The 24,824-nt window shown below is 40.2% G+C and overlaps 1 protein-coding gene across 5 annotated transcripts in view; it reads right to left on the bottom strand.

The window, feature by feature from the left end:
- mtss1lb (MTSS I-BAR domain containing 2b) overlaps positions 1 to 24,824 on the bottom strand; it is a 70,793-nt gene that overhangs the window by 25,253 nt on the left and 20,716 nt on the right. The window contains exon 1 of one of the 5 annotated variants that reach the window (XM_058781856.1): positions 15,646 to 15,664. The exons of the other annotated variants lie outside the window; for them this stretch is intronic. The gene's annotated coding sequence lies outside the window, so the exon portion shown is untranslated. Of the gene's footprint in view, positions 1 to 15,645; positions 15,665 to 24,824 lie in introns of those variants that run through there. 5 annotated transcript variants of the gene reach the window in all.

Here is a 24,824-nt window from a genome sequence, read left to right as displayed (position 1 = left end):
CCAACATCTGAGACATCTGGAAGAGCTCATACTCATCCTTACAGAACACTGATACAGTCCAGTGTAGGGTTGCACCAGCTATTTATAAGATCTTACGTAAACTGAGGCATTAAGTTCACACTAGGGTCATACAAACTACTATTTCATTTGCTAACTTGGTAACACTTTACAATACGGTGACACTAATATGCATTAATTCATGCTTAACAAATGCACAGATAATCATGAGTTAATGTGTATCTCATGAAGAACTAAACCATTTATTAACAATTACTGCATCAGCAACAAATGAACATTCAATATGATTCATAGAGTAAGTAATCAATCAATTGTTATCAGTTAAATGCGTCATAATATATTAACTACCTAATAACTTATTTTATTAACTAATGAAGTAAATTCATATGTTAATTACCACATTGGGTCGAAGCCATGCCTTTAAACTTCCAGTTGTCTGCTTTAATTAATCATTAGCTAATGATTTGCATGGGTATCATTATGTTATGACTTTACTTGTTGAGGCACTCGACTAACTAACTAATTCAAAATATATAACCATAATGACATATTACTTAACAATTAGTTAACAGTCATGTGCCTCAACAAGTAAAGTCATAACATAATGATACCCATGCAAATAGTTCATCATAGTCCTGAAAAAAAAATTATTTCATGTTATTATTTAATATTAAGCAGCACAACTGTTTTAAACATTGATAATAATAAGAAATGTTTCTTGAGCAACAAATCAGCATGATTTCTGAAGGATCATGTGACACTGAATTCTGGAGTAATGGCTGAAAACTCACTAAATTACAATTACTTAAATTGCAATAACTCAATAAAAGCAATTTTAAAACAAATTTAAAGAGAAAAGTTATTTTACATTGTAATAATTTTCACAGTATTACTGTATTTTTGGTAAATCCCTAAAATAAAAATCTGACCCTAACATTTTAAATGGTAGTCTAAAAAGTGTAATTTTTTGAAGTGCATATGTTTTTTAGTATCCATTTATGCTACAGCTAGGCTGAGTAACTTATGTACAGCTGGGTTAAACTGGCCCCTGAACGATCCACAAAGTGTCTTTCTATTTCCATAATGTATGTGTATTTAATGCACAAAGCTTAATCATCCTTTGCATGGATATACTCTGTTGAAAATCCCAAATGTCAGTGAGATTCCAAAAATATCAACAGTCCATATTCTTTCAGGTCCAGGAGGACATCCGAGTCTAAAGAGTGAGGTCAGTTCATATCTGAGAGGAGCTAAGTGCCTCCAATCTTCCATCAAGCCATATACTGTCCATTAACACACATCAGCAGTTAAAAAAAAGGCTAATTATGAGGAAAAGAAAGTAGGTCTGCAGGCCTCAATGTCCCTCTGATTGAGGCCAACAAACCCTTGGAGACATTGAAGCACCAATCATGTGCCATTCTAATCCAGACATGAAACTTTCCATCACCAAAGTTAGAAGCATAGATCCAGATCAGCCAGGCCCTCTGGTCATTTATTACCACACAACAGTAGGTCAGTGTGCTCCTCTCGCAACCTTCTGATCTCCCTAACCAGGCCCGTTTTTAGACATGAAGAAGCCTCATTCATTGCCTGTCCCGGAATCCCTTCATATTGCAGAAGCTCAACGTAAACCGCCACCGTCATCCCAGGCCCCCCAAAAAATCCCTAATTGACCACTTTCAAAAGATCAACCTGGTTATTCAGTGACCAGAAAGATTTCTCAGTTACTCAGTTGAGTGTGTGAGATTTAATCAGTAACGTTGATTGTTCGTTTTAACACTCCACGGAGAACTCACATTAACACATTAACCTTCCAGTCACGTCGTATCTTCAATTCTTCAATGTCAGAAAGAATTTCAAACTCTAAACCATCGTACAACTGTGAGTTTGATGCTTTCCAGATGGAAACTCAATGCAAAGATCAAGGCATCCATGAACAAAGTCAGCGGGAATTTAAAGGCATTATTGGATTGATTTTAAGGTGAATCCTGGGTGAACCTTTTCATTAGCGAGGCTAGCAGCATTATGAGCTATGCAGTAACGCAGATAATCGGGAATGTTGGCTTAGTTTATGGAGAGCACTTCAAAGCCTGTGATCACCTGCTTTAACGTGAACCGAAACAGGCGATTGGCCCCGAGGTGCAAGACAAAAGCCAGCGGGCCAATCAGCGCAGCTGTTAACTATGGTGGTATAATGGAGGATGATTGGAATCAGCTGGGCTACAGGCCATGACAGGGACTGGGTTTGATTAGCAAGCGCTTACCCAGCCCTCCTGAGGCTGAAGGGAGAATGAAACAGACAGAGGGCAAGAAATATTTACTCTAAAAGGAAGTTCTTGGCAAAGGAACAGCACTGTGGCTAAAAATACTCCAACGCCACTGCCGACACCAGATGTCTTTTTCATTAAATATAAAAAGTGAGGGGGAAAATGTGCTAGAAGTTTTAGCCAAACAAGCATTATATAGCACAACCTCACCCCTGCCTATTTCTATTTTTCTCTCGTGCTTTGGCATCGTCGTAACCCTTTCACAGCTGAACTTTTCTTCAATCTGCTCTTGGATCAATCCTCCCAATCTTGCTCACTCTTTCTTTTTCCGTCCTGGCTCTTTCAGAGAGTTGCCAAAGTATTTCAGGAAACACGATGACCTCATGGCTGATGGATCCATGTACAGTAGGCGGTAAAAACAGCACTCGGGAGGACATGAGCTCACCAGCACTAAACAATACAAACACTCACTCATTTGAGCTGTTCCCATAGTGCATAGTCCAAACTTTCTCTTTTCTTCATCCCTTCCCACACTCTTAGGAGATATGGGAGCATAATGATTCATTAATGTGGATAGTGTGAAATTCCTTAGAGGTAGATCAAAGTTTACCTTTAGACATAACCCTTTTTATTAGGGTACAAGCCCCAGTAAAAAAAAAAAAAAAAAAGGATAATTATTTGTTAGATGATGAATATTAGCATATATATATATATATGTGTGTGTGTGTGTGTGTGTGTGTATGTGTGTGTGTGTATACACAAATCATTTCCATGTGTTTTCCATCGGCTGTTTAGAATCAGAACTAGCAATGCCAAATTGAATTGTTAGCAAATGACTCAGTTTGATTCATTCAGACGGATCACTCATGCACTGAATCATTTGCAGTGGTATCTCATTCTGAAGACAGAAAAAAAAAAAAAATTCTCTGTAGGAAACAAAATTTCCAAAGGTCTTCATTTGTCAGCAATAACTCTATGACTTATAAATGACTCTGCAGGTCAAGACAACCCTTACGAAAATTAACCATGGTTTTACTACAAATAAAACCAAAAAATATACAAAATAAGAAAGAAACATGGTTACTATAGTTAAACCATGGTAACCACAAATTAACCATGGTTTCGCAACTAACCATAGTTTAACCATGGTATTTGTAGTAAAACTGAGGTTATGCAAAATGGTAGTCAATACGCCAAAAAACCATGGTTACTACAATTTTACTATAATAAAACCATGGTTCATTTTATATATCTGTCTCAAACAAGAGGTATCATAATATGGGGATACTTTTTTGATGGGAGTGTCTGACCGTGTACACTGTAAAAAAAAAAGAAAAAGTTGAGCGAACTTAAAACAATTTTTTTTACCAGCTTCAGCAGATTTTTGCGTTTGCTCAACTTATTTTTGTGGGAGATTCTCAAATTTTTGTTGTATAAACTTTAAAAATTTAACATTTTAAGTTGGCTCAATTTTTTTTTTTTATTATTATTATGTATGAATTAAAGTAAATGACTTTAGATTCTGCTATTAATATAGGAAACAGAATATGATGAGATATAAGAAAGCCACATTTTGGAGCTTCTGATTTTAATAAATAAAAACAGAAATAGCAATACATTAAATGTACAACATACTCTACTTTCCCCTAACAATGCAAATTACAAAAGTATGTGAAAAAAAGTGACATTTAGTCAAACATTTATCTTTGCTATAGGAATTCACAGGTCACAGTTCACCAAATTTGAACTTTGGTTCGCAGAAAAGACAAAACGTATTTGCATATGCTTGCACTCCCCACATAAATTGAATTCACCGTTATAATGTATTCTATAGGGTTACACCACCTGAAACATCTACTGCCAAGAATGCACTCTTGGATGTGATGTAGTTTCTTTTTTTGTTGTGTTAATAGCATTCCAGAAATTACAAACGTCCCGATACAACTGTGCATGATGTGCACTCTTGTGATAAAGAATTTGGTGGAAATCTCACCCAATCTCTGGGGACACTTAAAAGAATGTGACCCATTGATGTTTCATGTTAGGCAGCTCACTTCCTGATGCACAGATAATGAGTGAGGAATGGCACGGAGATGAGATTGAGAAAATGTCTGCATGTTGTATGCATGCAAACGAGAGAAGAGGAAGTGTGTTTCTGCATCTGTCAGGACAGGAGAAGTGCTGACGGGATGGAAAGAGGAAGGCCCACAGACACTCTCCAGGGCAAGAGAGGATGAACCAGGGGTCAAGTTTTGGATGGTCAACTCCAGAATCACCAATGAAAAACATGTTTCTCCACTAAAACAAGCAGTACATTCAAAATAAAAATAATATAAAAATAAATAAATGGTAATAATAAAACTAACATCTTAAATTTAAAAGGTATACAATTCATTTTATTAGTGAAGTGAAACATTTTTATGAAGGGCTTTTTGCCATATGAAATGGACTGTATTTTAGTGTCCGTAGTCATACTGGAAAATTACATAAATTTCAGCATGATCAGTCAAATGGCATTTACGGCTCAGCTAAAAGACTCAAAAAAGTGTTTCCAAAAAGCAGCATCCAATTCACATACTTTTGGGGCTGAAAACACCAGCCAAGCAACTGCCATTACGATGAATGGGATACTAATGGAAAGCCTTCCCCAAAATATATTAGAATTCCCTGGGAAGAAGCTCCAGACTACACATATGGACAGCAGCTCCGAAAAGGAAGAAAAACAAGCCAAAAACTGTTGTACTCTTCCTTTAACTAAAGACACATGATGAACAGACAGATAAAGGGCAGGCTGGGGGTAGTTGAGGGTGAAAGCAAGCACCTTTTGCATAGGTACACATGAAGTATTCAAACTGTTGAAATGAAATGAAGATAATGCTAATAAGTTTCAGTTCATATGGGTTATCATCATTCATTTTTCTCAAACATATTCTGTGTGCTCTGAAACAGCAATGAAGCCCTAAATCAGCATACATTTCAGCATGGCGACTGAATCCCATATTATGTACCATTCTGTCCATGATGAGCAATTCAGACAAATTTGAGAATATGTAGTTCACGTGCAGAACAATCAAATAATCTATAAAAGCAAACAGAGGAGCTCCTAATATAATACTACACAACACTGCAGCTGTTTACAGCTCTGTATGTTCAGTGCAGAACTGTAATGAGCATATGTGTAAATGCACATGGGTATGCATGCGTAGATCTTTCACAAGTCACACACATGCCATCCACCTCTAAACCTGACGGCTGCAATGATTATGCACCATCTGCTTCGCCCCAAACACACAGGCACACATAAGTAGAGGCATGCCAGGTCTCATAAAAACTCGGTCTGTGTGTCACAGTGACAAAGAGTATTACATATACGACCACAGAAATAGCACATGCCCACACACTCTCATGCAATAGTGCTGTAATATCCACTAACTAATAGCCCTGCTATAATCCCACTGAAACTGACTGTGATGATATAACCACTAACCCTGTGGCACATTAAACACACGCAAACAACATACTGACGCATGCTGCACTAGCCAGATTGTCAGTGTCTTCATGAAAAATTAATTTCATTCAGAAAATTCCCACAACAGTGTAACTATAAATACACCAATCAATACACGGTCTCATATTCTGTCTCACAGACACATACAGCTGTAGTTGTTGTAATTACTTTTATTGCCATATCACCACACATGAAAATAAATACAAACACTTAATACAATCCAATTTACAGGGGAAAAGACATAAACATAACAACCTTTGTAAGACGGACCCCCCAAAAATAGATTTTTTAAGTCATAAAGTCCTTAAAAGTTTGTTCTGATAAAAATCGTTGTTTCGTGACATTGTTCAGACGAATAATATATGTTTATACATACAGCTGTAAAATCTAGAACAGAAGGGACTATCTGACCTCATGTTCTCAGACTTCTTGTCCTCAGATCCACAAACAATTCCATTTACGATGGAATGTTGTCACATACAGGCAAATAAGAAGATTCTGGGAATTTGTTTGATTATTCAGAAGGATGGAATCAAATTCTGTTAGGGCAATTATGTTAAATAACAAATACACTGAACTACTCAAGTAAACAAAAAGTTGCTGTCAGCGACTTCATTACAGAGAGCAGAACAGAATTCTGGGTATTTCAGACATTCCAAACACTCCACAGGGTTCATGGGATTCTTGCAACTCCTTAAATTTTTGGGAAACCTTTGAAGTTTGCAAAGGAAAATTTGTAGGAATCTTTGCAACAGTGTTAAATTTGGTCAGTGATGATGAATGCAGTAAAAAAGCTGAATAACATGCATGAGAGATTTTATGTAAATTGAGAGAGAGAGCACTTAATAATTAGAGGAAGACAAGGCATTCATCATAAATTCAATCTGGGAAAATAATAAGACAAAAACATGTTGCCAAATGCTGCCATTTTGTGTAAATGTAACATCACTGCAGCATAACATGAACATTTAAACACTTTCCCCTCTGTCATGGGTCCAGATTTCCCTCTTGCACTGGGTGGAGGGGCTCCCTGAGAATGGCCTTGCTAACAGCAATCCCATCTGGCTGGGCTCCAGCCCTCCTTATTCTACAGGCTGTGGGAAAAAGCGTCCGGCACTGCAGAGTTCTGTAATCATTTCACCAGGACTGAAAACCCAGAGCCCTTGCTGACCTTTTCCGTGTCCAGAGTTTCAACCATGACAAGACAATAGCAACAAACCAGACAAACACACCAATGGCCAAGATGGCCATTCACAGGAAACCTTAAGGGGGGCAAAATCTGCAACCTAGTGCGCTCCATGTACCTCCAGGGGAGAATGTGAAGAGAGATTCCCCACAAACCCTACAAAGTGAAAAGATCTGCCAAACTCCAACCTCTCCCACTCTATCTGGGCCTAATCGGTATGCTTTCATTTATACATAAGTTATTTCCTCCACCTGCATACAGTGCGGTCCAAAAGTCCACACTGAAAATCTAAGGACTGAATAATAAGTATTTCTGATTCTGATGTGTGTACTGTACATTGAAGCTTTCAGTAGCCCAGCGGTGTCTGTGCATTAGAGATATCTATTTCTAAACATGTACACGTGCAGAAAAAGGAGCAAAGTAAAACAAAGATATGAGAGCATATAAAACAACAAAGCCTAAATTAGGATCGTGAATTGCAAAGGCGAATGCTGTGCCAGCACACCCAAAGGACCAACAGAAATAGAAGTGAAATACAGCAAGAGACAGAGAGATAGAGGTAAAATCAGAGAGAAACAACAGGAAAATGTAAAAATAACAGCAGACGTATTAACAAGAGAGAGTAGTCACCCAAAGACGAAGATAGAGGCACTATAAATGTGCCTCTTCTACTGGGAACAAGAGAAAGAGGGCAGGAAAGAGGCTATAATAGTAAAAGATGAGGAAGGTTAGAGACTGAGAGAGCAGAACATGGGATGAGGGTACAGCCACTTCACATTTTCATCAATAAACCTGTCATTGTCTATTCATTTGAACTTCATTCATGCTCTAATAATCTTATCACACAGATCTATATTCATTCTCTCTGTCCATCTGACACTGTCATCTCTCAATCCCACAGTGCAACACTGCTAATGTGATGTTTGGACTTTGGACTTCATGACTTCAACAGTTTACAGCTTTTCAAGTCATTTACAGGCCATGATAGAAAAGCACAATATTCTGGGACAGCCTGGGGTGTAAAGGTGGGGCGTAGAAGTATATGACACACTTATTGTGCTGGATTGACATGCACATGTACATGAGGGGAACGCAAAAGGTGCAGTGCAGACAAAGCACAGGTAGATCAAAAGCTCCCTGATTGACATATTTAGACATATTTGAATGGCAGAGAAGGAGACACAAAGACAGAGAGAGAATGCCAGTGAAGGGTTAATGAAATGTGTTATGATAGCACCAGCTGAGGCAGCAGTAGTGCTTGTAGAGGTAGATCACGCCTGATTACTGATTCTTAATAGCAGGGATTATGCTCAGTCCGGCCCTGGCTCACCCACTGATCACCCTCCAACACTCATACTCCGTGTACACACCGATGAAAACACGTACATTCATTCATGCATTTTAAACACAGCCCATATCGCCTTCATCCGTCATTATCGGTGGACTCATACAGTGTAGACATTTGTGTATTTGGTTGTTCTAGGCAGTCTGACCCTGCGTATTCCAAGGCAACATTACAAGAAAGGCACGGAAACAAATTTCACTGTCACTGAAAAATAACGAATGCTTTTTAATAGAGGTCTCTAGTGAATACATATTTACAGTGCTCTGAGGATCAACGAGAGGTAGCAGCTACTCAAATGGAGCGAACATCTCTTTTGCCTTCCTAACATGAATTCATTTCAATTTTCTCATGTGATTTGTCTGTTTAAGACCAGTATGTCATATTTAATTAATATTTTGATTTTGACATTCTTACATTGAAATATAGAGAATATAGTTGTTGTTTATTTAATGTACATTTTAATATAATACAGTTGGATAAGGCAACATTTACTTTTGGCCCACATCCATCAAACTAGTTTGATTTTTTGGCTTTTTGTTGTAAAAAGTTTGGGTAGACCAATGCTGCTCTGGGCATGTCCCTTACCAAAAAGTAGTATACTTCAAGTTTATTTTATAAAGTATACTTAAGTAAAGTTCAAGTATATTTTTAAATATATTTTATGTAGTAAGTATACAAATATCAGTGTACTAGTAGTATACTCGTAAGTGTACTATCTCAATAATCCTTGGGACTAAATTGCCCCACTTTCTAGTATATAAAATATACTTTTAAGTATACTTTAAGTATACCAGTAGTAAACTTTGAGTACACAACTAGCTTACATCAGTTTCCAGCTTGTACTGCAACTATACTAAAAGTGAACTTATAGGTATACTCATAGTTTACTAATTAAATACTTGTAGTAGCATTTTTAATATACTTTGAAGTATACCCTGATAGCACACGTACATCTCTGAGACGTCTATTTGACGTCTGCATTTACATCTGCAAGACGTATTTTTTAGGGTGTTTGCTCATCTGCAATACGTCTATAGGACGTCTCCTTTTAGATGTCAAATAGACGTCTATTAGATGTCTTTAAGATGTTTATGATTTAGAATGTATGTAAAACTGACATCTTACAGACGTCTGTCAGACGTTTATAGACAGCAGATGCTTTCCAGATCAAGAGATCTTTAACAGACATCTTGCAGACGTACATGTGCTATCTGGGTAGTCTCAGTAAACTACTAGTTTAGTAGTTTTATACTGCAAGTATACTCGTAAGTGTTCTTTAAGTGAATCATACTTTAAGTATACTACTATTTCCCTATTTATTAATTTGTATATATTTTGTTATATGAATATCTGACCATACAAAACATCAAAAGAAAGAACAGGGTATCTGCTTGTAAACAAAAACATTTTATTCTAGCTTCATGCAATCTTTTTTTAAACACTTGAATGTGGGTAAGTTTCATAAATAAAACATAAAGAAATAAACAACATTTTTAACAAAAAGCTGAAAAAAGACTATGAATTGATAGATGGAGTCGATCAAGACCCCAAAGTCATTAATACCTCTTCATTGGTCGACATTTTATTCCATAATGTTACACAGTCTGAGGATCATGTTAGATTACACGTTGACGCATCTGTTGTTTAGGTTTCTTCTTCGCTTGTGTTTTTTGGAAATTCTGTATAGAAGATGTGTACTAGCGCCCCCTACCATATAACAATGAAAACACGGATTCTAGGAGCACAAGTATAGCTTAAATATATTTAGATTTTTTTCTAAGTATAAGTCAAGTATACTTAAAGGGATAGTTCACCCAAAAATGAAAATTCTGTCATCGTTTACTCAGCCTCAAGTAGTTCCAAACCTATATGAATTTCTTTGTTCTGCCGAACACAAAGGAAGATATTTTGAAGAAAGTTTGTTACCAGGCTGTTTTGGGGCACCATTGACTTCCATAGTAGTGGAAAAAAATACTATGGAAGTCAATGGTGCCCCAGATTGCTCTGTTTCCCACATTCTTCAGAATATCTTCCTTTGTGTTCAGCAGAACAAAGACATTCATACAGGTTTGGAACTACTTGAGGGTGAGTAAATGATGACAGAATTTTCATTTTTGGGTGAACTATCCCTTTAAATGCCATTTTAAGTATATTGTTGAGAAGTACATAAAGCCCATTTCTGAGAAGTAGATAAACAGTAGACTAAAAGTGTACTTTCCTATTTTAAGTTTAAAAGAAGCATACTAATAGCACACTTGAATAAACTTCTTTTTTGTAAGGGGTGACCAAAAGTGCAAAATTAATCTTACTGGGTTGCCAGTTTTCTTCAAAGTAATATAGAAAAAAAGATTAGAACACCTCTCGCATTGACAACATGCAAATGTTTGTGTCAGTGTTTCATTCATTCTATGTTTAGCCTACTACACCAAATGTTTGTCTTGGTGTGAATAGCTGTTCATAATGGTTTAAAAGCATGAATGTGAAAAGAACATGACAAAATATAGGCAAAAACAATCTTGTAAGAGATGTGGTTATGGCCGTCTATAATGTTCACAAACATTTACAAATCGGCCTGAATGGATCAAGCTGGTAAAAATGAATGGAAATGTTGAAAATTCACTTCACTTCTCATGCTGCCAGATCTTGAGCCCTTGAAAACAAATGTTTGACTGAACATTACAAGCGCAAGTAGCATTTCCTACATAACTTGGCAACATTCAATTTAGACAGGTCCTTGCCGAGAGAGAAACAAGTATATGAGACAACAAGACCATGCTCATACAGACCTCCTAACATGGAATGCATATCCAAACAAAATCTAGTACTGGGTGTGACTGTGTTTATGGTCCTCTTTCTGTTGATGTGGAAATGTATGTGGTCGTGTGTCAATGTATTCACTTGTCTTGACCATGTGAGTGATCTGCATGAGTACTGTGCTTTCATTTAAATGCTGTTTTTAGGTTGGAGAGCAGGACGTTTTGATTTCTGAAAGTTACGGTATACTTTACAGTGAAATGAACTCTTTTATCTCAAAATATCAAGGAGAACTCCTTATGATATGACCCATTTAAATTATTTTAAATGTAAATTAAGTGTGATACAATGTTTCCATACATCTGAACTGAGTTCTCACATTTGCTTAAAGGGATAGATCACCCAAAAAAATGGAAATTCTGTCATCATACCTTCATGTTCTTCTGTGAAACACAAAAGAAGGATCGTCTGATGTGTCCATGCAATTGAAGTCAATAGTCACTAAAAGGGTTTGGTTCTTCAAAATATCTTCTTGTGTGTTCCACAGAAGAAAGAATGTCATGCCATTTTTGTTTTTGAGTGAACTCTCCATTTGTGTGACCTATTGTCACACAACTTATAGTCATGCTAGTTTGTCAGGTCATTGGAGGCCCATCATAAGATAATCAGTTGTCCAATAGTTGTTTGATGGATAGGTCATTAACATGGGACACCAAATCAAGCATAGGAACATGTATAAAATGTACTGTATATTCGTACACCTTAAAAGAAAACTGTTTTACATTTAAAGCCCACTTCATCTAAACTCTCTTAAAAGCTGAGAGTTCCTCTCGAGTGGGAAACTAGGCCATCTCCACCTCCCTGAGTCAGCCATTTGTTTTTGAGAATGTGCTACAAAAACAACATTATTGTCTTTAATTAAGCTGCACTCACAATGCTCATCTATTTGCTTCTCTTCCTCCCTCTGCATCCCTCTCTCTCTCTTTAGCCACTCTGTGAGGACACTTCCTTGTGTCACAGGCTCTCTTTGTGCCTGCAGCCAGCAGCATGTACGTGGGAAGCAGCAGAAACTAGACTTCACTGCCAAGGCAAGTCTCCCATCTTCTTAATGAGAGCGGCGGGCGCATGGGAGTATCTATGTGCGAGACAGAGATTCTGTTACTAATGACAAGAGACACATCCTTATTCTCTGTTCACCAACATTTTAAGGTCTGGTTCAGATTCTTCTCTGGTTTTCACACTACAGCCTCAAGGTTTGATTTTGTATCCTCTATTGAACCCTTTGGTTCATTCAAGGCTGTGAAAGCACAGACAATATCAGCTCTCCTTGTAGCTTACCATGTTACTTATGCCACTCCACAAACACCGTAAACGACTGCAACATTTTTCCCCAGTTTCTTAGCAACACTACAAGCAACAGGGGCACCTCTGTCTCTGTTTCTAGGCAACACTGCAGTGATCACGCTCCCCTTGCAATGAGCAGGCTGGCAGTGGGCTATAGAGTCTACCTGTGTGTCATGTGCCACTGCGCCGCATCCAGCACTTCAGATTAGCTTGAGGAAAAGCAGTTGACATCAAAATGCCAAGAGCCCCACAAAACACAAGCACATGCACTCGCCCGCATGGATTAGTCTATTATTATGAGAGTCTGGCCATATTGAGCTGTCACAGCCAATCAGAAGTCAGGAATTAGAGCGAAGCAGAAAAAGAGCATAAAATATCTCTCTAGAAGCTGTAATTCACAGTAGACTTTCTAATTTATCATTCTGTGTTATTTTTTTTCTATGACTATTCAGACTGCAATATAATTTTTTTGGTCTTTGGGGAAAAAAGACAATTCCATCAGGACCTTATGGTACGATTAAGATAATCCATACACACCAGAAAGCAGTCTTCGTAGAAAATATGAGGGTCTTTCAATCAGTTTTTGACATCTCCTTTAGCTTCTGAGCAGCTTTGTGAATCATCTCAGGGGGACTGAGCTGGAGGGCCTACACAGGATGCTATCTTAATTAGGTCTATAACTCAAACCACTGTTAATATTTAATTGCCATTAATGCAAAATCGAGCCTCAGAATTTCCATATTGCACATGCTGTTTCAGAGCATGTTCATATACTGATGGAAATGTACCGTCACGCTCTGAACTCAAAAACACGAGAGAGCTGGATCCGAATGCAGAATTTTTAATAAAACAATAACCAAAGTACAGTACAAAGACCATAAAAAAACAAGGAAATCAAAACTGAGCACACCAATGAAACAATATGTAAAGACAAGACTTGACAATGAATACAGAAAACACTCAAGGCTTAGGTGTAATTAGACTAACAAGACACAGGTACAAACAATCAGGAAGATAACAAAAGGAACAAGAAACAGGACAAAAAACTACAAAGAATACAGACAGGTAGTACATAAAATGTACTTTGCAAACGTTGCACAATGGTCAAAGACGTGTTTTGTGCATGTTCAAATACAGAAACAGTTAAAAGCAGTGCTTTTGTGTGCACTGCCCAATAGTATATTTACATAACCTCACAGGAAAAATAGCATTGTTCGAATATTGTGATGTTCTTAAGGCCAACATCATGCTTGCAAATTTGTTAATTTTACACAATAGTTCAGTAAACATTAAGTTAATACTGACCAACTTTTTAGTCACAGTTAATTTGACACAGCTTATTTTACTTTAGTTTTGCTTCGTAGGGAGTTTGATTGACAGGCAATCTGACCAATCATAACATCAAATCCACCATCTTGTCTGACAAATAAATCAGACAGAGTAGATTAACTTTGGAGGACTTAAATTTGAAAAATGGTGTGTATTAATGTCTTTCCACAGTTGAGATTAAATACCTTCGGATGTTCATTCATGTTTATTTCGTGCTTTAAGTAAATATGAAATGATGATATGTGTAACTTAAACTGAGGCACTACAGTGATCTCTCACGACACATTAAAGAGCCACGAAACAGTATTTAATGTTTGAATTTCTCCAAAAATGGCAAAATTTGAAAGCTGAGACCTTGGGTGCTTCTCAATCAGCTCCCTAGCTCCCGAGCTCGTGAATCAGTAGATCGTGTACATGAATTCGGTCACTGGTAAGTTCCCTGACTCATTGCACATTAGGACAGTGATCACTCGAATTTCAGTGACATGACTACATACAGCGTCAACGGACAACATACTGTAGGAGAATGTCACCGCTTGAATTAATAAACAACAGACAGGACCGGTCTCTTTTTGATATTATTTTTTATTCTCTTTAAACACATCATTCTGTTACATGATCTTACAACATTTCAGACGAATTTTAATTATAAATGTTAAATAAATATGTTCATTACCTTTCTAGCAATGTGTGTTTATGTTGAAATATACAAATTATTTTGAAAAAAATGGTTTGTCTTTTCAAATCTTCTACCGTGTGTCATTATATTTATCGAGTTGGCTCGTGTGGTTTATGTTTCACGCTTCAGGAATGTGACGTTATTTCCGGCAAGGGAGCATAGAGAGCGCCGATGCTCCCTAGTTTTTGTGGTGCATTGTGGGATTTTTCAAGGAGTGAACGTTCCAGTGCACTGGAAGGATTTCGCGATTGAGACAGCCCTTAAAATGGGTGACTCCCTTATCAGTGCCCTGACTACTGAACAAGGGAGCTGATTGAGACGCACCCTTTGTTTCATATCAAAAGTAACCAGCTCTGTCTTGTCTGTTGGCATGTTGTCAGTTTCCTCTTTGCTCCGCAATGTATTTTCCACTGCGTGAGAACATGGTGTGTGGCGTGAGAGCGGCATGGCTTGTCGGACATAGCAACAGTAACTAAGTGGCTGGGTCTTTGCGAAAGGTCAATTGAAACAGTTCCAAAACCACTGCAGAATCATCTCTGACACTCAACAAAAACCAGTAAAGGCCTTTTTTTTTCAAATCAGATTTTTTTTTAATTGGTTCAATGAGTGAATAATTCAATGACTTGTAAAAACAGCCACTTGTAGCCTTACAGTGTAACCTGGAAGAAGATCATTTTTACACACACAGAGAGAGTCCAAATTCTAGTTCTAGAACTAACTGTTGTACTGTATAGACAGTCACTGAAGTCCTGTTGGATGGAGAGAGAGAAATAAAGGATATTGCAGCCAGTAACTCAAAATAAAATCTACAAAAGAATCTCTGCTGAAGTTAAGAATTCAAATTTACAGTGCTTTGAAATGAGCTATAACAGCAAATTTAAAAAAAAAAAAAAAAACTGACAGGGAAAAAATGGGTCCTTCTATATTGGTGGTCTTTATCGCAGTATGAAAAAAAATGTGTTTCTCTACAAAAAAAAAACGTGTTCATGGAGATCTTTGTTTCTGGCTTTTTGTTGAGGTGCTCATTCCAAGCATCCTGTCTTTTGTTAATAGTGTTTCTTGATTATAAGGTTTTAATGAAGGTGTAGTTTGGGAGGGTGTAGGAGTGCTGAGCTGTACAAGTCTCTCAGTGAGAACAGGTGTTCCCAAGAGGAGGTCAAGTGTGTGTGTGTGTGTGTTTGGGGAGGTATACTGGGAAAGCTGAGTCAGGCTCACCATGTTAGCGGGAGGTCCTGCACCATCAAACCGCCCTGTAGAATTAAAGAGCAGCAGTAATTTTCCTGTAATAAGAGAGTGTTGAAGGGAAGCACATAGCCAGTGATGGTTTGTAAGAAGAGATTCTTTCTTCTTGTCTTTTTTAATACTTTTTGGCAGCCATTGCTATCAAACAAATATCACAAAGCTGTGTAATGTGTTGTGTATTTTCACTTTTCTTCACAATCACACAAACCCTCTTATGTCCTTGCGCTGCCATTATATTAATAAACAGAACTTGCATTTTCAAAGTAATCAAAACACTCTTTCTCTTTAGTTAATGCATCTTTTAATGAGAAAAGAATAGCAGCTCTAAAAGGAGAAGACATAATAGCGTCCGGCTGTACTGTACAGAAATGGGATCATTCAAGGTCATTGGCTGTCAAACACTTGGCTGTAGAGAGACAGACTGGTAGACACACAGATGGACTTCACTTGATCCTCTGTCATTTAAATGCAGTGTCAGACTATTCTCCCTCACGACAAAAACAATGTAAAGCACGTACACTTATTATATTTCTAAAAGTAGTTACTTATTAAAAACAGGACGGTAATGAATTATAGTGAATTAAAAATGAAATTGTAGCATTCATAACTGCACCTGCTCCCTTTCATTTGGTTGACATTCACACATGCTTGACATTCACAGGTTTATGAAGCAGAACAGATGAGAAAAATGAAGAATAATTCAGATGGTGAGAATGGTGAAAGAGAGTGCATGCTTATACAAAGAGTAGACATATAGTGACATATTTACATTGAGAATATAATTTATTTATGTATTTATTTATTGTTTTAATATATGAAGAGTTAATTTGCAAAAACCGATAACTCACGTTTTTTTTAATTGCGCATTCCAAGTAATATCAATCTAACTGCAGTTGGGTTGTTTTGATTAAGTAATAATAACTTAAATACAGGCAATTTACAAAAATAAAGTTCATTGAAAGTATGTTTTTTTACATATTAAAAGTTTGTTTTATAGCAAAAGCAGATAACAGTCGTCTTTTGGCAAAAGCAGATAACTCCACATTTCATGTTTTAGAGTTAAAAAAAACCACTTGTTTGATCTTTGTAATTGTACTCGGTTACTGTCATAACCTCGGTTCCCTGAGATACGGAACGAGTACTGCGTCTTGTCTAAAGACGCTATGGGAAAAGCCTTTTTTCCTTCTGACTGAAGCCTTATTTAATCACGCAGTGAAACTGCACGGCCATTGGTTCGTGCAGTGTGTTAAAAACAAACCAATGGCTTGGCAGCTGCACGAGCCTATGGCGACAGAGCCCGCCAGAATGGGCGGAGCCATCTGGCTATATAAGCGGCCATTTTGCCATAGGAACTCAGGTTTCTTCTATACAACATGGCGAGTATGCAGTACTCTTTCTGTATCTCAAGGAACCGAGGTTATGACAGTAACTGAGTACATTCCCTGTCGATACTCCATTTCGTACTGTGTCTTGTCTAAAGATGCTATGGGAACACAGTTCAATCATGTCATGCTGGTAGAGGAATGACTCAATTTATACTTCCTCAAGCATTCAATGCTCAAGGGAAGCATAACAATGACTCCAAGGCTAAAGTGGGCTAAACTCAAAGCGGTCAAGCCCGGCCTGGATAATCGTTACAGAACTTCTTGCATTTTGACACCCTAAGCCAAAACATACAAGTAACCAATCAGAGAGCTTGAGTGCCGTGTGGTCAAGGGTTCTCCGTCAGAACAGTTCCCATGCATAGAAAGTGCCATTAAACAGAGAGGACCCTGGCCTGTAAGGCCGGTACATCCAGGTTATAAAGCCTAGCAAATGTGGATGGCGAGGCCCAAGCCGGCCGCCACACAGATCTCTGTAATAGACACACCACTAGACCACGCCCACGATGAGGCGATGCCTCTTGTGGAATGGGCTCATACTCCGATGGGGCATTGTAGGCCCAAGGACAAGTACGCTAGCGTAACGGCATCCACTATCCATCTGGTGAGCCTCTGCTTCGTAACCGGACGCCCTCTGGCGCGGTTACCGAAGCTAACAAAGAGTTGTTCCAACCTCCTAAAAGGGAGGAACGCTCAAAGTAGATTCTCAAGGCTCTGACAGGGCAGAGCAAGGATAACTCTCAGTCCTCATCAGAGGGAGGAAGCACGGAGAGTGTGATGACCTGAGCTCTGAATGGAGTGGAAAGCACTTTGGGCACATAACCCTGCCTTGGTTCAGGCCAACCTTGGAGTCGTTAGGCCCGAATTCCAGGCAGGCAGGGCTAATGGAGAACGCTCCTACTCGCTTGACCGACGCTAGTGCTAAGAGCAGACTTTAGCGACAGTGACCGAAGGGTAGTGGGCTGTAGCAGCACAAAGGGAGGGCCCATCAGGGCTCTCAACACCGTGGGCAAGTCCCATGTAGGGACTGTGAGGGGCCGAGGCGGATTCAGCCTCTTGGCACCCCTCAAGAAGCGGACAACCGAAGTGTCCTTGCCCAACGACTGGCCTGCTATGGGGCGTGTGAGGCCGCTATAGCTGCTACGTAGACCTTGAGTGTGGACGCGGAACGTCCCTTAGCCAGAAATGCTTGCAGGAAGGACAGAACCACCGATAAGTCAGAGGTAGACGGGTTTTCACCACGGTCTAGGCACCACGTGGAGAACACAGACCATTTAAGGGCATAGAGGCGTCTCGTAGACGGTGCACTAGCCTCAGAAATGGTATTCAGCATGCTCTCTGAGAAGCTCATGGGCTCCTGTCGAGCGGCCAAAGGTGCAGCACCCACGGATCGGGCCGAAGGTGCCAAATTGTCCCGTTCGATTGAGACAGGAGGTCCCGTCTCAGAGGAATGGGCCACGGGGCTGCTATGAGCAGCTGAGTCAGCTCTGACAACCAAGGTTGATTCTTCCACAGGGTGTCTACCAAGAGGACCTTGTGTCCCCGCTCCTTGATTCGCCTGATAGCCTGCGGAATCAGGGCGATCGGGGGAAATGCATAAAGGAGGAGGTTGGGCAATTCGTGGGCCAACGCATCCTCGACCTTCGAATAATAAGTCAGGCAGTGAGAGTTGTCTCCTGAGGCGAAGAGGTCTGCCTCGGCCCTGCCAAAGATCTCCCAAATTCTCTGAACCGTCTGCGGATGGAGCGTCCTCTCCTCTGAGGGAACATTGCTCCGAGATAACTTGTCCGCTTCTTGGTTCAATTTGCCCGGTATGTGCGCTGCTTTCAGCAAGCGCAGATGGGGTTGAGCCCATTCCAGAAGGCGTTCTGCCAGTAGGCAAAGGTGCTTCGAGGAGAGGCCTCCTTGGTGATTTGTCCCTTCAGGTCTGGCAGGAAGAACTGGCAGGCTCGACATACTGCTAGCATTTCCAAGCAGTTGATGTGAAGCCTTTTCTCCACTGTCGACCAATGGCTGAAAGTCGGTTTGCCCTCGCACAGCGCCCCCCAACCTGTGTTGGAGGCATCTGTCGTGACAACCTTTCTCCTGCAAACCATTCCCATGGCCATGCCCTTTCCAATCCAGTGAGGGTCTTTCCAGGGGACTAGGGCTGTTACACAGGCCTGGCTCATCCTGATACGCAGGTGTCCGTGACGCCACGCATGTGATGGAACTTGTGGTTTCAGCCAACGCTGAAGAGGGCAGAAGCAGACCCAACTGTAGCACTAGCAACGCTACGGCCATGAGGCACAGCATCCTTTGAAACGTCTTGAGAGGGCGAGTGGCACCGATCTCGAAGGAGGTCGCGAGTTCTCGCATGGCCAAAGCATGTTCTGGCGTGACCACGGCTCTTATTTGAGTCGAGTTGAGAACTGTTCTCAGGAATGATATTCGTTGGCAGGGAGACAGCGTGCTCTTGGCGAAGTTGATCCTGAGTCCCAGGCGCTCTAGGTGGCTGAGGAGGAGGGTTCTGTGCGATAAACGCTCCACCTCTGACTGGGCCAGAACGAGCCAGTCGTCAAGGTAGTTGAGAATGCGGATTCCCAGAGACAGGGCCAGAGACAGTCCAGTTTGGGCGACTGGAAGCAGCTGTGGAGCTGGAGCGCTTGGGAAGGAAGTGTTGCATGGCCTGTGACGACTTCTGTGCCTCAGTGAAGCATTCAGCAAACTCCTCGACCGCCAGTCCAAAGAGGCCGCTGGGGGAAATCGGGGCATCAAGGAAGGGAACCTTGTCTGCGTCCTTGATCTCCGTCAGCGTGAGCCACAGGTAGCATTCAAGCACCACTAGGCTGGCCATGGACCTTCCGATCGCCTGGGCGGTGGTCTTGGTGACGTGCAGTGCCAGGTCTGTAGCACTTCTCAGCTCCCTGAGAGTCGCAAAATCAGGCTGACTCGTCCATGGAAGAGAGGAGTTTGGCCTGAAAGACCTGGAGGACCGCCATACAGTGGAGCACCGAAGCCACCTGTCCAGCGTCTGCAGTGGTCCTGCATGGCTTAGACGGGTGGGACGGCTTTTGCCTTCCAGCCGATAGCAGAGGGCGGGCAGAGATGCGCGGCCACTGATTTGTCTAGAGGAGGCATCTTCTCATACCCCCTTTCTTCAGCGCCATCGACCATGGTGAGGGAGGATGAAGCGGAAGTCGTGAGCTCGTCGTGAACTTCAGGGTAGAACGGCGAAGATCGCTGGAGATCGATCTGGTCTCGTTTGGGGGGAGTGACAAAGAGCTGAATGATGACAGCATGTCATTAGCAGCTTTGGACGCAGAGGAGCTGTCGGGCTCGGTAGCCGACCCCGCCCTCCTGCCTTTGTCTGCTTCCAGCGCTGCCAAGGCCGGGTTGGATGCCGAACTTCTCCGCGTCCTCTCGAAAGCATTGTAAGAAGGAGGGGCCTGACGGCGCCCCGGCAGGAACCACTCATCCAGAAGGCTGCAAGATGGCTCTTCCTTTGGGGACCACTCCAGACCCAGCTCTTCCAATGCTTTCGAGAGGACGCGGAGAAGTTCGGCATCCAACCCGGCCTTGGCAGCGCTGGAAGCAGACGAAGGCAGTCCAAAGCTGCTAATGACATGCTATCATCACTCAGCCCTTCGTCACTCCCCCCAAACGAGACCAGATAGCTCGCACTAGTAGAGGGACGCTGGTCAGGCTGAGAAAAGAGAATGGGAGAAACCTCTCTGTGTGGCGAGAGCAAGGCATATGCATGGGATTTCCCCAAACAGGAAACGCACTCGCTGTGGCCGTCATCGGCGTGCAGAAGGGACCTGCACAAACCGCAGTAATGGTGCGGCATTTGCAACAACGCCGTTTGCTTCTTTTAGAAAATGCGTGAGCTTCGCTGGATGGCTGCAGGGGAGGAGGTCCGGAACAATGCTGATGGCGCTGAGAAGGCGGCGGATTCAGCCGAGCAGAGGTCGCTGGTTCCAGCTGCGAGGCATTTCAATGGCGAGCAGGCTTCCCGGATCAGTGAGAGATGAAGTCGTCATCGTCGCTGAAGGAGAAGTTCCTATGGCGAAACGGCCGCTTATACAGCCAGATGGCTCCGCCCATTCTGGCTGGCTCTGGCGGGCTCCGTCGCCATAGTTTCGTTTTTAACTGTGTGACTGAATAAGGCTTCAGTCAGAAGAAAAAAAGGCTTTTCCCATAGCGTCTTTAGACAAGACGCAGTACGAAGTGGAGTATCGACAGTGAACTCCTCAGATGATGTAGATGTCTGACAAACGTTGTTGTGATCATAAACTGTATGGATGTGATTACACGCAATACACTGAGCTTTTCCCTCACCACTGTAACGCGCTGCTTTTGCAAGGTTCCGTGAAAATGTTTCAGCTTTTATTTTCCTTTTTTTGCCCTGAAGAAAATATCACAGGTTCATCAAGTTCGTCGAAATTATCCATCCTCGATCACTTTTAGTCAGCTTTGACGAAACTCCTCTCAGCTAGCAAGTCTTTTCAAAGTGAAAGTAGCCTTGTCACCTGACCTGAATACAGCGTGCCGATTTGCTAAAATGGACTTATCGGCTTCTGTTCAAAAACAACAAGGGCGCTTGTCGGCTTCTGCAGTAAAACGTGAACTCACGATGCCTTGAAAGTGGACAATACTGACTTTTTTGACAAATCGTGTTTAGGGTTCAGTTCTATATGAGGAGAATTTTTTTGAAAGTGGCGTTTATCGGTTTTTGCAAATGAACTCTTCATATATATATATATATATATATATATATATATATATATATATATATATGAACACTGTAAAAGTGATAAGTTGACTTAACTTAAAAAAATTGAGAAAACCCATTGCCTTAAAATTTTTAAGTAAATGATAATTTAAAAAAAATAAGTTAAGTGAATTGTCAAGTTCACTTAACTTTTTTTTTTGTAATTATTATTTACTTAATAATTTTAAGGCAACGGGTTTCCTAAATTTTTTTTAAGTTAAGTCAACTTATCACTTTTTACAGTGAAGAGTTCAGATGGAAAAGCCTCTAAGTACGTCTGACGTTTTTCTTTAAAATTAACATTTCTTTCTGGCTACTATGTATAGGTTTCTATGTAAGTACTTGTACTTCTGAATGGGTTGAGGCGCATTTGAAGTGAAAGTACTCTCTCTTTCTCTCTCCTTCAGAAACCATTCTAACATGCTGATCTGGCACTCAAGAAACCTTTTGTTATTATTATCAGTGTAGAAAACAGTTGTGCTGCTTAATATTGTGCAGAATATTTATATTTATTGAATAAATGTTTAATTTAATGCAACAGTTCTGCATAAAAGTATTAATTTCTTTCCAAAACAATTTATTGACTTTTGAATGGTAGTGTACCTTTTTAAGCTGTGCTTAAAGGCCAAGTTTTTTTTATAAGTTATTAAGTCATGTTAAAGGGTTACTCCACCCCAAAATGAAAATTTTGTCATTAATCACTTACCCCCATGCCGTTCCAAACCCATAAAAGTTTTGTTCATCTTCTAAACACAATTTAAGATATTTTGGATGAAAACCGGGGGCTTCTGACTGTCCCATAGACTGCCAAACAATTAACACTGTCAAAGCACAGAAAAGTTTAAAAAACATAGTCAGAATAGTCCATCTGCCATCAGTGGTTCAACCGTAACGTTATGAAGCGGCAAGATTATTTTTTGCATTTTTTACACAAAGAAAAAAAACTACTTTATTCAACAATTCGTCTCCTCTGCATCAGCGTAGCGCCATTTTGGAGAGTATCCACTGAACGCAAACTGCGTACACTGTTCTGTGTCAGCCTTGCCACACGGATACATCTTCTACATTTATACTTTTCTGTGCTTTGACAATGTTAATTGTTTGGCAGTCAATGGGACAGTCACAAGCCTCCTGGTTTTCATCCAAAATATCTTAAATTGTGTTCCGAAGACGAACAAAGCTTTTACGGGGTTGGAACCACATGGGGGTAAGTGATTAATGACAAAATTTTAATTTTGGGGTAGAATAACCCTTTAATATACTAAATAAATATATCCTGAATTTATCACCAAATTGATGAAGATTAATGTGGATTGATGTGAAATTCTAGAAATGCAAAAGTAATGTGTACAAGACAATTACAGTTTGAAGTAATGGGCTTTTTTTCTTTCTTTTTTTTTTTTTTTTTGAATAACTTCCCCACACTTCATATTTACAGCAAAACTTCATACTTTCCCATTCTGGGTCACATAAATGACAGCTGTGCTGCTCCTGTGATGAGAATTTCATTAAGTATTATTTGTACTACCTACATTTTTGCAGGGCTTCAAGCAGCAATTACTATGTCTTGTTGATGTTATAGAGTGTGCCGTGCAAATCTACACTAGGCCCTATCAGAAATAGACGTGTCAAGGCGAATGAGAATGTTCCTCTCAGACTGTTTGGCTGGTGTTTGCTTACACGGCCGTGTGAATGGTAACACCCTGCTGACAACACCAGTCTACTTCAAACATCTGGGGAAATACTAACCCCCATCACACACACAAACACACTCAGACACACAAACTGATCCTGCAAATAGCTCGCCGGTTGCTGAGCTGGCAGACATTTTTTTTATGTTCTTTTTGACTATGAGGGGCAGCCATTTTGCCCCCTGGTGTATGAATCAGATTTATGATGTTCATTATGGTTGCTACTATTCCGCTCATGCAGGCAGGGCAGTAAAACACCCCTATGAAGCGCCGGATGAGCCTTCCGTGCCGCACACACATCTGCAGACCGCCTTTTTTATGAGCCCCCGTGCCAGGCTTCCAGGACAGACTGCGATCTATCAACATTCATTCCCACCACAGCCAAGAACAGAGTGGAAAGAGAGTCTCTGTGTGAGAGACTGAGCGCGAGGAGAAAGAGAGAGCGAGAGGCTGAGAGGAAGATCGAGAGGACAAGCCAAAGCACTTTTTGTTTTGATTCTGGCTCATGAATTAGGGTTTTCACACACACAGCCAGAGTCCCTCCACTGAATCCGTCCATACAGAACAAGATTATTATCTAGGCCTCCCGACGCTGTGTTCTTTCCCCCTGCCACTTATTGTACACATGTGAAAAAGCCAAAAACTTGGCTAAAGCCCCGATTTTCCTCAAGAGAGACAGTCGGAGACCATAATCTTAAAGGGATAATTCACCCAAAAATTACAATTCTGTCATTATTTACTCATTTTTACATTGAGAATACAAATATTACATAAAAATAAGACTATTTCAATTATTCAAAAAAAAAAAAAAAAACTATACGTTAATTATTATTTTTTATCTTTATTTTTATTTTATTTTATTATAATTTATTGTTTTTACATTACCCTAGAACTGCCAGATGTACGCTACTGTTTAAAGGTTTGGGGTTGGTAGAATTTTTGGTTTGTCTATTTGTTTCTGTTTTTGAAATACGTCTCTTACAGTATGCTCTATTTGAGGAAAAATACAGTCAAAACAGTAATATTGTGAAATATTATACAATTTAAAGTAACTCCGTGTGAGAGAATCAGCAAGAGGAAAAAGAGAGAGTGAGAGGCCAAGAAGACAAGCCAAAGTACTTTTTGTTTTCATTTTGGCTCAGACCAAATGGATAATTCACCCAAAAGTGTAAATGTAAACCTGTATGACCTTTTTTTCCTGTGGAAGATTAAAAAAAGATTTTTTTTTTTTACTGTTTTGTCTGTACAGTTAGTCAAAGGAGTCCAAAACAAAACTTGGACCCCAGTAACATCTTCTTTTGGGTTACACAAAAAGTCAGGTTTGGA

Source organism: Onychostoma macrolepis, chromosome 07, assembly GCF_012432095.1.
Source record: "Onychostoma macrolepis isolate SWU-2019 chromosome 07, ASM1243209v1, whole genome shotgun sequence".
In the NCBI taxonomy this organism is placed as follows: domain Eukaryota; kingdom Metazoa; phylum Chordata; class Actinopteri; order Cypriniformes; family Cyprinidae; genus Onychostoma; species Onychostoma macrolepis.
The sequence above is the reverse complement of the archived record's forward strand: the minus strand, read 5'-3'. Positions and strand labels throughout refer to the sequence as shown.